Genomic DNA, 13,877 nt, shown 5'->3' on the forward strand with positions numbered 1-13,877 from the left:
CAAAGCCATGGTTAAAGGCTTAAACAAGTAAAAATTCATATATTACAACAATGTAATAACTTCTTGAAAACAACTTGTTCATAGTTTCAAAACACATTTTTCATGAGTTCAAGAACACTCATTTTCGGTTTTGCTTCCAAAATGAGTTAGAAAGTGTTTTAGAAAATTTCAACGGTTGAATATGTTCTTGACATACTCATGAACAACATACTTCAATATTGAAGACATTGAATATTGAAAGAATAAGAAAAGATGATGAGAGTAACTTACTCTCAAATCTTCCAATTGCCAAATTTTGCAAAGTGTTTGTGCATGAGGATACATGGGTATTTATAGAGTTGTGGGGGTGGGATAAATCTTATTTCTAAACCCATTTCCAAAGGCAATCTAGCAAATCTAAGAAGGTGAGTGAATCATGGGTTGAGTGAGTGATTTAGGGGATTTGGTGGTAGTGAAATCTATAAGATTTAGTAGGTAGATTTTGTGAAGTGACTCATGCGACGCGACGACTTCGGCGAAACGCGCGCGATTAAAATCATGCTCGAGTAGGCCAATATTCGAGTAGCCAAAAATGATCGCCCGATTTTACTTTACGGTTGGAACTTCGAATTTCGGCATTCCGAGTGAAAATATTTTAGAAAATAGTTATGGGCCAAATCAGGGTCTATCTTGACTCGAAATGTGATTACGAAGCTAACAGCGCAATCGGAATCTGATTCCGAGTTACGGAACTCAAAAACCACTTTTTGAGCCGTACCGGGTGAGATTTGACCCCGACAGTGGTCCGAAACCGACTATCTCAGAAAATCATGAACATTTACCACCAAATTGGAAATAGAATTTCAAGGCTAAAACTTAACTAGAGTTTCGTCTAATTCTTTACCGAAAATTCCCAGAAATTCATTTTCGAAAATATAATTAATAAAAATATTAATAAAATCTTATAATTCAAAATCATAAAATTCGCGGTGTTACAGCATCTACATCAGTTGGATGTTAATACAACCTTTTTTCATGGAGATCTAATTGTAAAGTTTTATATGAAGCCTCCACTAGGGCTTGAAATTCCTAATAATGCTCTTATTTGTAAGTTAGAAAAGTCATTGTATGGTTTAAAGCAAGCAAGTAGGCAGTGGAATGCCAAACTCACTGCAATTCTGATTCAATCTGGCTATGCTCAATCCAGAGCAAATTATTCTCTTTTTACCAAGATAAATGGTGATAACTATACTATTATCCTTGTATATGTAGATGACCTTATTGTTGCAGGAAATAATCTAAAAGAAATAGAGAACATTAAGCATCTACTTGATAGAAAATTTAGCATCAAAGACCTTGGAAATTTGAAATATTTCATTGGTATGGAAGTGGCAAGGAGCAAAACTGGAATCAACTTATGTCAAAGGAAGTATGCTTTGAATTTGCTTCAAGATTCTGGTTTGTTAGCTTGTAAACCTTCATCTAGTCCTATGGACAATATTGCTAAACTACATAGCAATTCTGGTCCCTTGTATTGTGATATTACTTCATATAGAAGATTAATTGGTAAGCTTGTCTACCTCACTCACACTAGACCTGATGTATCCTTCCTTGTTGGGCACCTAAGTCAATTCTTAGCAGCACCTACTATTGCTCATTATAAAGCTGCTCAAAGGATACTTAGATACATAAAGGGATTCCCATGGAAATGATTATTTTTCCCTGCTAAAAACACTGTCTCTTTAAAGAAATATAGCGACTCAGATTGGGCTTCTTGTCTTGATACAAGAAGATCTATCACTGGCTATTGCTTCTTTCTTGGAGATGCCTTAATCTCTTGGAAAAGTAAGAGGCAAAGGACTGTGTCAAGGTCTTCTACTGAAGCCGAGTATAGAGCCTTAGCCTTAACTGGTTGTGAGGAATAATGGTTAATTTATTTGCTTAATGATTTAAATCTTTCTCATATGGGCCCTGTGATATTGTATTGTGATAATCAATTAGCTTTGCATATAGCTGCCAATCTTGTGTTCCATGAGAGGACTAAATACATTGAAATGGATTGTCATTCCATTAGAGAGAATGTATTGGATGGTGTAGTGCATCTGTTACCTATTTCCAGCCAAGAACAAGTGGCTGATATCTTTACCAAGGCTCAATCCCCTAGCATTTTTCTAAAAATCTGTCCAAGCTTGGATTGTGTAATATACACACTCCAACTTATGGGGGATGCTAAACTTGATATATTCTAACTTATTGCCTACTCCTTGCAGGGTACAACAGAAGCACTATAACATACATCAGAATGATGAGGAACTTGAGCATAAGATTGAGCAGCATAAGGAGCCTAACATTGGAATGCAAAATGAAGATGGAAAGCTTGAAGGCAGAAATCATAAACTTGAATAATATGGTCCTTTGGTCAAGTATGGTGATCAAGGATTAACCAAAGCACACATTGATGATCTTGCCTTAGTTAAATCGTATGAGCAGATACATCAACCATGGTCAAATTGCATAACTGAAATCCATCAAAATAACACAAGACACTCAACCTTGATCCATGAGTGCAAGGGTAGACATGGCCTCAGTCAGATTGGGAGAACCATGATGCATCAATATTTCAGCCAAGTTTTACTTGTGCAACAAGACATTTGTATTATCACTTTTGTAGTCATTGTTGTAAGTTTTCTGTTTTGGATAAGTTAGTTATTAGAATTAGTTAAGTTTGTTTTGTTTCACAAGGATGTATTTAATCAATCCTTGCTTGTACATCCAAATCATCTAATGAGAATTATATTTTGAGGTTCAATCTTTCATCCAATCTTTCTCCATTCTCTTTTCACTTTGTGACTCAAGAATATAATTGTGGATGACATTTTTCTAAGAGTAGATTTGTATCTTTGATCCTCAAGAAATAACAGCCACCAAGTTTGAAGACCCAACCACTTATTGAAGTATGATCTTTTGTGTGGGTCACCCAATTAGCAATTATGTAGCATTCTAATGGTATATGATACCCATTATAGTTCAAACTAAATTTCATTATCCCCTTTGAATATTTCAATATGTTTGGCCTTCATTTTCTATGGTAGTTGTATATCTTTTTAGTCAACCTACAATATATGCAATGTCTAATCAAGGATATGTCATTGTATACATTTAACATTCAATTACTTTTGAATATTCAAGTTATATTATTGTGTAAAAAAATCATATTAAATTAGGTTTATGATCAAAAGGAACATAGATTGACACTCAAATTAATCAAATTTCTTTAATACATTCCTATATTCTAATAATATCTTATTATTCTAATGCTAATATCACATCAACTTCTCCCAAGTCTTTTATGTCAAAATTACTAGAGAGAAAGCTTAGTTTTTTCCACCCATTTAATTCACTTCGAAAAATTAACATATATCATAAACATGAAATGTGTACTATAAATACACTTGTCAAATTCATTTATTTTACATCTATTAGTTCGCACAATTTGATCAAACTTTTGATGTCATTGTTTATTAATATATATATATATATATATAAATCTCATACCCCTTTAATAACTAGTTGAGTCTCTTACCCTCCCCTCTTCAACTAGCTACCTAGAATAATACAAGCAGTTTCATATAATTCAAAAAAAAATTAAAAATATTAATTACCAAGTAAAATGCACCATATAAACTGGCCCAGATACATACGGTCCCAGAAGTATAATCCCAAAAAGACTTTTGACCCCTTCACCAGATAACATATATAATTTAAAAATATTATAGTAGGTTTTAGGATTAAGTAGCTTTCCGAGCGATCTCAGCTGCAACTTGATTTACGAAAATTTAAGTGTACATTGGATATGGTGTCACAACATCTTATGAATCTTCTGCACCATCGGTGAATTAAAACACTACCGATATGACTAGTTCTACCTCTACCAGCTATAAATCATTGCTTAATTAGCTTTGGGTTAAACCAGGACTGAGTCATTTTAATATATGTTATTTTGATGAAAAATATTTTAATTACTCTGCTAGCGAACTATTACCTGAAAAGAGCACTAACAAAATCCCATTTCATGACCCATGCGGGGTAATGACAAGGACTGAAGGTAGCAAAAAAAAAAACATGGGAAAAGAAGGCACTTGTGTTATAAAATATAAATTATACTCCGCATGATTGTAATATTACAACCTCGAAGTAACATGTGATTATATTTTCTTAAAATTTTTACGCTATCAATAAATATAATATAATCACAGTCACAATTTAAAACCTTTTAAAATAAATGAATAATACAAAAGCTCTTATGAAAAACTTGGCTCCTAAAAATAAATTAGGTATCATCTTATGACTAGTTTGTTCGTGAGAGTGTAAATTCCCTACCAATATAAATCAGAAAATACTAGACTTAGAATTGAAGTTATGCCAATCAATATGAACCCAAGGTTGTCAAACCATAAATTAGTAGCAAAACATGAGACTGGTACCACTGAAAATCAATTATAGTAATTTCCCCTCATTTTTAATGAAATTATATAAATTATATTGACTTTCTGCTGGAATTTGTAGAAAATAATACTGATTTGAAATGAAATAAAAAAACTCACTAGTCCCACTTTGTTTGGAGTAGAGAAGTTGAAAGGCTTTATAAGCCGTAAGTTGCGACAAAATATTCTTTTTAATAAAATATTTATTTATCCATTTATTAATTAATTAATTTAATTTTTTTGGGCCTTTTGGGCTTGGACTATGTGTTGACCAAGTCAACACACATGCAACAAGGAAAAATTCAACAGAGAACCGTTGGAGGAAATATCGGTCATTATGATAGAACCGTTGATAATAGAACCGTTGGTAAAAGAGTCATTGGTGAAAGAGCCGTTGGAGGCCTCAGGCTATAAATAGAGGCTTACTTCCCTCATTATAATTTGCACCAAGTTGAAGGCGTTTACTTCTCAACTTCTATTTCTCCCCCCTTATATTCCACCGACGCATTTCCGACAACCTTCTCCCTCTTTCTTTCCATGACACTTGAGAATTGACACATGCAACCAAAGTGAGAATTCGAGAACTGATATTGGTAGTCAGTATTGTGGAAAAAGAATTGGCATAACTGTTCAGTTTTGAAAACTGATATTGGTAGCCCACGTTCTGAAAACTGACATCCTAGTGGTGTCAGATGAGGTTGAAAAAGAGGAAAGTGATAAATTGGCTATTGAAATAGCTCTCTAGAATGGGTCGTCTGATGATCTCTATGATTACTACAGCCCATACAAGTTTGCCAAATTAATTTGGTATGCACATGAAAAGAAATATGATACCGAGGAAGTTGACACTAAAAAGTGTACTTTCAATTTCATGATTTTCACTATACATCAAATTATGAGAGTTTGAACAGTAACAATGTGAAATTGAGTGCGAATTCTGAAAGTTTGTTTGTTTATGAGAAAATTATGATGTATTTAGTTTGCTTGAACTTATGGATGAGTGTTGCTTTACTTCATAAGTTTTAGGAAAAACAATGTAAACATTTTTTGTTATTGATTTTGTTTTTATGGAGAAAGAGTTCACATTCCAAATCGAGATTTACTATATTTGGATCTGCGCAAGTAGTAGTATTAGGAACTTTTTTCCTGAACCAAGATGAATTGTTAAATTCCAAATTGTATGTGATAACTGCATCAGTAACAGTCTAAGGAAATCTAATGGTTTGAATTAGTGAGTATATCTAAACCATTAGATGTTCATAGAATTGATGGTAAGGATGAGGAGCAAAGTTAAAAACTCACTCTTGGAGTAAGTGGATCCTCACTCATCAATATTATACATAACATTTTGCCAATGCATATATCTTTTTATTGCCTTTAAGCATCTAAGGTAGAGTTTGGTATCCATAATTTTTTTTTTTTTTTATGTTCATGGGTATCTCATTTTGTAAAGTGTCTAGCAGGAAAATGGAATTCCTAGACATTGCAATTAAGGAGTAAGTAGACAATTTGGATTCCTAAATTTTTAGTAAGAATGTTTCTAATGTTTACATTACCTAGCATCACATTCCCGAGAATGTGTCCAATTACCGGATACAAAACATCACCTAGTTATTTGGAAAGTGCAAATATAGGTCATCGAATATACAATTTGGTAAATTCTCATTGAATAATTATTTAACTTCACTTTGAACTCCATGAGTGCATTTCAAGTGGCTCTAAGAACTAAATTTACATGTTCGTGTGTATTGGATTGCTCATTGAATTAATTAACCATAGAAAACAATGTTAAACTATTTCATTAGTATTATCACTATAACAAATACATAATATAGACTTAGCTACCTGCATCATGATCTGAGTATACGTTCTACAAGATTGATGTGCCACAATTTGAGTATAAGTTCGACAATTTCTAATTACTATTAATGCTTGCAATTGTGGTATTTTCTTAACATTGATATTTTCTACGTAGGATATAAATGTAGGAGAAATAGTTCATGTGCATATTTAAGTTATATGTAACTGAAATTGAAAATCAACTCAACAAGAAATAAAGAAACTCAGAAGTGATAGAGGCACTGAGTATGACTCTAACATGTTTAATGCTTTTTATAAATTAAATAGCATTATTAATGAAACAACTGCATCATATTCACATGAAATGAATGGTAAAGCTGAAAGAAAGAATAGAACTTTAACTGAATTAGTTGTAGCTATTACGTTAAGTTATGGTGCAACACCCTCTTGGTGGGGTGAAATTTTATTAACTATATGATATATGCTAAATAGAGTCCCCAAGGCTAAAAGCAAAAATTTTCCATATGAAATTATTAAGAATAGACAACTAAACTTGTCTTATATGAGAACTTGAGGTTGTTTGGCCTATGTCCGGATACTAGACCCCAAGAGAGTTAAACTCGAATGTAGAGCCTATGAATGTGTATTCACTAGGTATGTTGTAAACAACAAGGCGTGCATGTTTTATGATCTTAACATGAAAGTGATCATTGAGTCTAACGATGCAAACTTCAATGAAATGAAATTCACTTTTGAATTGAGGAAAAGTGACCGTACCCGTGATTAGCAATAATGATAATAACGATGAGTTTGAAATAGAATCCAGAAGAAGTAAGAGAACAAGGATTGCTATAGAGTATGAATTTGATTATATCGTCTCTACATTGGAAGATTATCCATCAACTCTCCAAGAAGCTTTGACTTCTTTGGATGTTGATTTGTGGCAAGAGGCCATAAATGATGAAATGGATTCTCTAGAGTCTAACATGACCTGACATTTAGTTGACTTGCCTCCTAGTTGCAAACCTATTGGTTTTAAATGGATATTGAAAAAGAAAATGAAACCTGATAGCATAGTAGATAAATACAAGGCTCGCTGTGTAGCTAAGGATTTCAGGAAAAGGGAGAATGTTGATTTCTTCGACACATTTTCATCTGTTACTAGAATAACATCCATTAGAGTACTAATTTCGCTCGTTGTGATAGATAATTATTAGTTAATCAAATGGATGTTAAGACTGTTTTCTTAAATGGTGATTTGGAAAAAGAAATCTATACGGAACAAACTGAAGGTTTTTAATGCATGAGCAAAAAAATAAGGTTTGCAAGTTAGATAAGTTGTTGTATAGTCTTAAGCAAGCACCTAAGGAGTGGCATGAAAATTTTAATGATTTAATGATCTCGAATGAGTTTAAAGTGAATTGATAAGTATGAAATTATACTACATTTGAATTGCATTTAACTTGCATTTTAGGACATAATTAGGACTTTGTGATTGTCTTTAGCTTTTATTTCTCTTTGTTCAGGTTGAGTAGGTGTTTTTAGTTATGTTGTGCAGTTTGGATGGATTAAAGCAAAAATGAGTAGAGATTGGGTGCAAGAAGATTGAATTCAGTGTTGAGGCCATGCTAAGAACAATTGAAGGACCAAAAGAAGTCATAGATGTTATATTATATTCCTATTTTTTATATTTATTTTGTTGGGCTTAGCCCAATATTTTGTAATTAGGATAAATAAAGGTCCCCCCTCAAGGATTTTACATTTTTTTTACATTACAATTCTCTAATTTACAATTTGAGATTCTCTTCTACATCATGAGTGAGTAATTCCCTTTGTTTCTAGGATAGTGGCTATGCCATTTTACATTCAATAAATACTTGTTCTAACTTCTATTTCATTGAATGTTATGATTTGAATCAATAAACTGAGTTTTATTCGTGTGAGTTGTCTGACCAACAAATTACACGTCTTAGATACATTGGAGAAGGACCGAGAGGTGAAACCAACTATCTGACCATTTAGTTATTCAAACTAGAATCCTAATTCACGACAGTAATATTAGGATTCTCGGTGATTTCTAGAATTCACCTTGGGTTTCTACGAAGAGATTATATATAAAGATCCAAGTAAATGATTTGATTGATAATCGTACCATGAGAGTAGGGACGACTTCAATTGAATACACGTGTTGGAGCTCGAGAGAGGATGACACATATCAAAGAGCAATTCACCTTCACAACTTAAAGTTCATGAAAAGGAGCAAAACAAGGATTTGCGAGTGTAAATGCGGTAACCCTTATCATGGGAACTCTTCCTAAATTAGATTTCAATCCCTTTTGATTATTTTCATAATTATTCTTGGCAATTGTTCTAAATTATAAATTCAATTTTATTCCTGATTTGAGTTAAGTATAAATTAATTATTATAAGTAAAGGAGTTTTCCAGTCCTCGTAGGATCGATATTTTATTACTTGACGACATAATCGTACACTTATGATTTTCCCTATCAAGTTTTTGGATCTACTGCCCAGGACTATGTCAAAATTTCTTTAATTCTCAATTATTTCATTACTTTACTCTAGTGTATTACACGTTTTCCTTTTTATTGGTACCTCTGCAGGTTGCACATTTGGGTTATGCAAAGTTCAAATTACTATTTAGAGCCAGAAAGGACTTTTCGTAGAAGAAGAAAGCAACAAAGAGAAAGAGCAAGAGAAAGACGTGCGCGTATACAAACAATGGTTGAACGAGATGAAAAACCACTTCGCGACTACGCAGCCCCTAATGCTCGTAGTTCACGTCCTGGAATAATTCGCCCAGCTATTGAGGCAGAGAAATTTTCTTTGCCATCTACTATGATCCAAATGGTGATTCAAATCCATTTTAAAGGAGGAGCTCATGAAGATCCGAACACCCATATTGATCAGTTCTTGGAATTCTATGAGCTTGTAAGAATTCATGGGGCTTCTAAAGATGTCATTCGTCTTTGCATGTTTCCATATTCCCTTCGAGACAGAGCTAAGACATGGCTAAGAAATCAAAATGCTGAAATTCAAGCAACATGACAAACTTTGGATCAGGCTTTTCTCAACAATCACTGAATCATGGGAAAGATTAAGTGAGTTAACTGAAGCTTGCCTTCAAAGGGATAAGAAGTCAATTGCTGAAGCTTGGGAAAGATTAAATGAGTTGAATGAAGCTTGCCCTCATCATGGTATTCCACCTAGGATGTTGGTTCAGAACTTCTACATTGGGCTAGACTTTCCATCACAACAACTATTGGACTCTTCAACAGATGGTGCCTTTATGTGAAAAGGAATTGATGTTGCTTCAAAGATCATAGAGAACATGGTTTCTAATCATCACCAATGGGCGAATGAGAGGAGACAACATCCAAGAAGAGACTCTGGTGCATAAAATTCAGACAATCAGATGGAGAAGGTAATTTCCACGTTGGAGAACTTTTCTCAAAGGTTTGTAAAGCTAGAAAAGTATCATGCTAATACTATTGGGTCTAATGCAACATGTGAGGGGTATGGAGCAAAAGGATATGAGCGGTCTGAATGCAAACAATTCACTGAACCTGAACATGGAGCATTGACTAATAAACAACCTAAATCGTGCAACTACTATGACTACAAGGAGATGAGCGGGCAACAATTCAACCCACCATACTAGCAGAACAATCCCAACCTTTCTTGGATAAGCAACAATACTCTGAATCATCAATATCAGGATGGACCAAGTAACATGAAACCTCCAACAAGGTTTCCAAAGGTACAATCTTCTCCTATTGATCCTACTCTTAAAACATTAATGGAAGGTCAGGAAAAATTGCTTGCTAACCAAAATAAATTTCATGAAGATCAACTCATGATTAATAAAAGTTTTTCAAACATGCTCGATGACTTGAATTCTAAAATAGAAAACCTAATCATCCATGGTAAAATGCTGGAAACACAAATTGCCCAACAAGCTAGTAATCCTAATAGACAAATAGGGATGTTTCCAAGACAGCCAGAAAAATCCAAATAATGAACTTTGTAAAGCTGTCAAATTAAGGAGTGGAAAGGAACTATGTGATATTCCTCAAATTAGGAAAAATGCACAAGTGGAAGATGAACATACTGAGACACAACCCCCTGAAAGGGAGCAAAAATTTGAAAAGATGTCTATGTATGTAGCTCCACCACCATATGTAACACCAGTTTCTTTTCCCCAAAGATTAGAAAAGGCAAAATTAGAAAAGAAATTTGAGAAATTTTTGGATATTCTTAAGAAATTATATATCAGCTTACCCTTCACTAAGGCACTGCAGGAGATGCCCGCATACACAAAATTTCTTAAGGATATTTTATCTAAAAAAAGAAGAGTAGAGGATTATAAAACAATCGCTTTAACTGAAGAGTGTAGTGCTTTAATTCAAAATAAATTACCTCCTAAATTAAAAGATCCTGGTAGTTTTTCTATCTCATGTTTATTTGGAAATACTAATTTTGATAATATCTTATGTGACTTAGGGGCAAGTGTGAGTCTCATGCCCTTATCTGTGTGCAAAAAGTTGGAAGTGGGCAAACTAAAACCCACTACTATATCACTTCAATTAGCAGATAGGTCAGTTAAATTCCCTATAGGCATCTTGGAGGATGTCCCTATCAAAGTTTGGAAAATTTTCATTCCAACAGATTTTGTAATACTAGAAATGGAAGAGGATTCACAAATCCCAATCATATTAGGTAGACCCTTTTTGGCTACTGCTGGTGCTATAATTAATGTAAAGAATAGAAAACTTTCCCTAAGCATATGAGATGAAAAAGTTGAATTTGATATTGCTAAATCTATTAAACAACCTTCTCTTGAGGATTCATGTTTCAGGGTTGATATGTTGAACCAAGTTGTGAAAGATGAAGCAGCCAGAGTGCAATCGCAGGATACCTTAGAGAGATGCATAGTAGATGGTGACACTTCGGATGTTGATGATGAAGTGGCTGAGGTTATTGAATTTCTGAGTGCAAGCCCAACACTTCCTCACAACGCGCAAGATGAGACCTTGAAAGTAATGCCCAAATCTGAAGATTGGGAGGAGGGGAAAACATCTAAAATTGAATTTAAAACACTCCCCTCCACCCCCAGGTATGAATTTCTTGGACCTAATTCATCTTATCTAGTTGTTGTTAATGCTAAATTAAATAAATTGGAAATTGAAAAATTGCTAAGGGTCTTGAGAATGCACATGAAGGTAATATCATACACATTGTTGATGATATAAAACCTTCTTTTTGCATGCATAGAATTTTCATAGAACCTAAACATAAAACTTAAATTGAAAACCAGAGGAGATTAAATCCTAATATGAAAGAAGTGGTTAGGAAAGAAGTGTTGAATCTTTTAGATGTTGAGGTAATATATCATATATCTGATAGTGAATGGGTGAGCCCAATTCATGTGGTTCCTAAAACGGGAGGATTGACTATTGTGAAAAATGATAAAAATGAATTAATATCAACTAGAACAGTCACAGGTTGGAGAATGTGCATTGATTATAGAAAATTAAACACAACCACTAGGAAAGATCACTTCCCTCTCCTATTCATTGGTCAAATGCTTGAAAGGCTTGCTACACATGAATATTTCTTCTATTTAGATAGGTACTTGGGATTTCATCAAATCTCCATTCACCCTGAAGACCAATAGAAAACTACTTTCACATGTCCTTGTGGCACATTTGTCTATAGGAGAATGCCTTTTGGGCTATGTAATGCCTGAACTACTTTTCAAAGATGCACGACTGCAATATTTTCTGATTTTGTAGAAAACATAATGGAAGTTTTTATGGATGATTTTTCTATTTATGGACTTTCATTTGATGACTGCTTAACAAATTTGACAAAAATATTGCAGAGATGTGAGGAAGTGAATCTTGTATTAAATTGGGAAAAATGTCCCTTCATGGTGCGTGATGGTATTGTGTTGGGGCATTTAATTTCAGGAAAATTGATAGAGGTGGACAGAGCAAAAATTGTAGTAATAGAAAATATGCTACCACCAATTAATATAAAAGGTGTTAGGAGTTTCTTAGGCCATGCGGGATTTTAGCGCGGATTCATAAAAGCTTTTCAAAAATTGCGAAACCCCTTTCTAACCTTTTAATGAAAGATACTGCATTTGATTTTAGTGCTGCTTATCTAGAATCGTTTTGCAGGTTGAAGAGGCATTGGTCATTGCACTAATATTGCAATCACCAGACTGGAATCTTCCCTTTGAAGTGATGTATGATGCTAGTGACTATACTGTGGGAGCAGTGTTAGGCCAAAAGAAGAAAATGAAGATGCATGCTATCCATTATGCAAGCAAAACACTTGATGAAGCTCAAACCAACCATTCCACCACAGAGAAGGAGCTACTAGCTGTTGTGTTTACCTTCGAAAAATTTAGGTCCTACCTAGTAGGTTCTAAAGTTATACTCCATACTAATCACTCAGCCCTGAGATACTTGATAAGTAGGAAAGAAGCCAAGCCACGTCTCATCCGATGGATTCTCCTTCTGTAAGAATTTGATCTGGAGATTTTTGATAGGAAAAAAGGTTGATTGAAAAAAGGTCATATGATAAAGTAAGGCCTATCAAGATAATCTTAATTCTTCAATCAAATGTCTAAAAGGTTAAAGTATTTTGGGAAACATTTGTAAGCCTTTTGAATTATCCTTTCTTTGATTATCCCACCTTAAATCATTCACCTTGGCCCCATTACAACCATTTAGAGACCTCTTGATATTTGCATGCATTCAAATACACTCAGTGGTGATTTGGTCTATAATCAAGCCTATGGTAATTTACTTTCATGAAATTTTTTGAGCAAAACACTATAACCCTTAAACTCATGAGAGTGATGAGAATGATGAGAGAAGAGTGACCCTAATTCATGCAATTGTTATGACTTAAGGACTTATCTTGAATTAAATTTGTTTATGATTGTCTTGTCTTGATGTCTGGATTATTTCAAAATAAACATGAGATTGCTTGTTATTTTGGGTCATAGTTTATATATCATTATTCATGATTGTGAAAGTTAGACATAATACTTGCTTGAGGGCAAGGAAGAGATAAGCTTGAGGAGATTTGATAAGTGTGAAATTATACTACATTTGCATTGCATTTAACTTGTATTTTAGGACATAATTAGGACTTTAGAATTGTTTTTAGCATTTATTTCTCTTTGTTTGGGTTGAGCGAATGTTTTTAGCTATGTTGTGGAGTTTGGATGGATTAAAGCAAAAAAAAGTAGAGATTGGTTGTAAGAAGATTGAATTAAGTGTTTTGGCTATGGGAAGAACAATTGAAGGACCAAAAGAAGTCATGTATGTTATATTATATTCCTATTTTTTAGATTTGTTTTGTTGGGCTTAGCCCAATATTTTGTAATTAGGATAAATAAGGGTTCTCCCTCAAGGATTTTACATTACTTTTACATTACAATTCTCTAATTTAGAATTTTGGATTCTCTTCTACATCATGAGTGAGTAATTTCTTTTGTTTCTAGGATTGGGGCTATGCCCTTTTACATTCAATAAATACTTGTTCTTACTTCTATTTTATTGAGTGTTGTGATTTGAA

At 33.7% G+C, this 13,877-nt stretch overlaps 1 long non-coding RNA gene across 1 annotated transcript; it reads left to right on the top strand.

The window, feature by feature from the left end:
• Window positions 6,004-6,182, top strand: LOC109325170. Its single transcript, XR_002105093.1, has 2 exons — window positions 6,004-6,043; window positions 6,098-6,182. It is a non-coding gene; the product is annotated as an uncharacterized LOC109325170 (long non-coding RNA).

Source organism: Lupinus angustifolius, chromosome LG13, assembly GCF_001865875.1.
Source record: "Lupinus angustifolius cultivar Tanjil chromosome LG13, LupAngTanjil_v1.0, whole genome shotgun sequence".
Classification (NCBI taxonomy): Eukaryota; Viridiplantae; Streptophyta; class Magnoliopsida; order Fabales; family Fabaceae; genus Lupinus; species Lupinus angustifolius.